This window comes from Mus caroli, chromosome X, assembly GCF_900094665.2.
Source record: "Mus caroli chromosome X, CAROLI_EIJ_v1.1, whole genome shotgun sequence".
NCBI lineage: Eukaryota > Metazoa > Chordata > Mammalia > Rodentia > Muridae > Mus > Mus caroli.
The window spans coordinates 15,697,746-15,701,197 of record NC_034589.1 but is presented as its reverse complement, the minus strand read 5'-3'; the positions used below and the strand labels follow the sequence as shown (position 1 = coordinate 15,701,197).

The following is a 3,452-nucleotide window of genomic DNA, read 5'->3' as shown; positions in this document are numbered from 1 at the left end:
AGTTTTGTCATGGTTCTTTTTAATGTGTCTTTCCTTATTTATAAACCATCAAGGCAGCCATACTGAGCTATAAAATTTTATATATATATATATATATATATATATATATATACACACACACACACACACACGTATATGTATATATATATACGTATATGTGTATATATATGTGTGTGTGTGTATATATATATATATATACACACACACACGTATATGTGTATATATATATATAAAAGACATATATATGTATACATATATATGTATATATACATATATATACGTATATGTGTATATATATGTGTGTGTGTATATATATATATATACACACACACGTATATGTGTATATATATACACATATACGTATATATATGTATATATATGTGTGTGTGTATATATATATATATACACACACACGTATATGTGTATATATATACACATATACGTATATATATGTATATATACATATATATGTCTTTTATATATACATATATATACATATATATATATCTTATATATACATATATATACATATTTGTGTACATATATATATATATATATACGTGTGTATACATGTATATATATACATGTGTGTGTGTGTGTACTATCATTCCCAGTATTCCATAAATATTATATTTCTAAATTGAAATGCTCTCAAGATAGCTAACATAACAGAGTATGTGCTGTGAATTGTATAACAGAGTATGTGCTGTGAATTGTTAGGCATTATAACTTGCTTTCTGTGAAAAGAGAAGAAAGTAAAGCAGATTTTTACTGTATTGGAGAGTTGTGGCTTTCCATGTTATAGATTACCTGTTTTATTTTATTTTTTAATTTTACTACATTTTATCAAAGAAATCCAATTCTTCCAAGTTTTGTGTTTAGTAATAATGGTTAAGCAGAATAAACTCCATTCCATATTCCCTGATTCCTCCTGAATGAATGTTACATACATCCTGCAGTGATACATCTACTACTACAGAATTTTGTGTCTTTCATAATTGTGCTTGAAAATGACCTTAGTTATTTATGAACGAGAGTTTACGTGACAGATAGATTGTCCTCCTACAGGGTTTATTTCTACTGGGTTCTGTCATTCAAAGCAATACATAATCCTGAGAGCAATAAAAATCATTTCTTTTTTTTAATAATAAAGAGTCTTACCACTTTTTCTTTGAGTGTGGGAGGGAATGGGGGAAACCGGTTTGGATGAAAAACCATTTTCATTCCTTTCCTTTTGAGCACAAAGAAAATGAACAGGAATTTTAAAGTTTATCAATTAGACAACAGCTCAGATGCTTTCTCAATTAGTCAAACAGGCTAAAAATAAATGTTAAGAAAGTATCTCTTTCCACCTAAATATTTATCCACCCATATATCCCATTGTATGAATAGGCTTTTGATTAAATGAAGAAAAAGCATGAAACTACACCCAAACATTTTATAAGAAGTACCACCATCTAGAAGTGACAAAAATAAATTTCTTCCATGATGTTATTTAATATATAAATTAAAGCATAAAAAGCTATGTAATATCTTATAGAAATCAATCAGTGCTCTTACAAAAGGAAAGTAGTTTTGGATTACTGACATTATAATGTATTTATGATGAACTATGAGGCATTAGAATATGTGTATTAATTAGGCATTTTCCACTTACTCAGGCTCTATGGTCTTAATTCTTAACACTATATAAATGATATGTATTTTGTTAAGAAAATCACGAATTATAGAGAACAAGAAGCAGTATAGTACAGTAATGATGTTTGTATTTGACAAATGACTGTTAGGCTGAACACATTACTTTTACGAACTTTGTGATTTCGGTTGCAGATGGTCACGTTCGGTAGATCCAAGATTCGACTAGTCAATATTGATGTTGTCAAAGTCTGTAGCCTCTGACATTTCTTCATCTTCATCATCATGTAGGTCTTTTGAAATTAGCAGTCTGGCTAATTTAATATTTAGTCCTTCGTTGCTGTGAAGCTTCCTTTTCATTTCAAACTGCCGCTTCTTTTCTTGAGGGGAGAGGTAATTTTCTTCCTCTCTACCACCTTCTTCTTCAAGTTCCATATCGCTTGGCCCAGAATCTTCATCAACAGTGATTTTCTTCTCTAAGAAATCGGGACTCATCATTTCATGGCATTCTGAAACACAAGCAGCATCTTTATCATAAGCCGTCGAATTGTGGTATAGAGTATTTGGCGCACTTGTTTTCATCAGTCCGTAGTCTTCCTCAGGTGGATAAGTTGATAAGATGTTAGCTTCATCCCAGGTCTGGGACTTCTTATTCAGCTTTTTGAAGGTCAGGCTGGACTGTTCAGCTGAGGCCACTACCGGGGATGACGCTGAGGTCTTGTTCTTCAGGATTCCCTTGATTGGTCGTTGAGAGGCCATCCAGGAAGCCATTGCTGGTTGCTCCAGCCGGCTGGCGTAGTGTACTGGAGAAGAAGGGGTTGGTCACTGCAGAGACCCTCCGGGCAGCTGCGGAGCCCAAGCTAGTCTGAAGCAGCCACACCTGCTGTCCCTGAAACCACTACCTGTTACACATTGTTACACATAACAATGACTACTTGTCACATCACTTCAGGGGGAGGGGGAGGAAGGGATAGGGGGCTTGAAGAGGGGAAACCGGGAAAGAGGCTAACATTTGAAGTGTAAATAAAGAAAATATCCAATTAAAAAAAACCCTTAAATTTCAACACACACACATACACACACACACACACATTCTTAGAGAGTTTTGAAAAAAATCTTTTCATTGGTTGGTGGTTCAGTCTTCTCAAGGGGGGCGGGGCAGGCAGCGAGCAGAATGTAAAGTGAATAAGACTAAGCCTGTGAAACAGTAAGCCAGCCCCAATTAAATGTTTCCCTTTATATAAAAAATAAATTTAATTTAAAAATTCTTTTCAATTAGTAAAATACCATTTTATTCACTGGTCTCTCCTAAAGCTGAGTACAGGAAGATTTAGAGAAAGCTCAGTGAGACATATCTTTCACCTCAGAGAAAAAAGAAGTATCATGTGAACTAAGTTTCCTGTAAACTCTGTAACTAGCTATTAGCTTTAGTTGCTATGAGAGGCCCCTTTCTAACCATTGTCACTAGTCTTGAAACTACCTTGGCATTCATGCTGTTCTATACTTTGTAGGAGAGAAATTTTTACAAGTTCTTTTGATCTTTCTGATTTTATTTTTAGTTATTTCCTTCTCTGCATTACAACTAAATTAAAATGCCATATGCTTTAAAAGTTTTGTCATAGTCAATGTATAGTTCCTGATGCACATGAAGATAATGGTACACTTATGAAGATAAATTAAACCATCAACAAAGACAGTGCCCTCAATCTAATGGAGTGATTTATGTGTGATTGCTAATTGCTAGTTTTAATAATTGTCCTATCATCTCTGTTCTCTCACATATTACCACAAAAAATGCATGCATGTCTGTGTCTATT

At 33.4% G+C, this 3,452-nt stretch overlaps 1 pseudogene across 1 annotated transcript; it reads right to left on the bottom strand.

Annotated features, from left to right (window-relative positions):
* Positions 1-1,749: 1,749 nt before the first annotated feature.
* LOC110287258 lies at positions 1,750-2,532 on the bottom strand (annotated as a pseudogene). The gene has a single exon (XR_002377193.2). The product of XR_002377193.2 is annotated as a protein phosphatase inhibitor 2 pseudogene (transcript).
* Between the last annotated feature and the right edge of the window lie 920 nt (positions 2,533-3,452).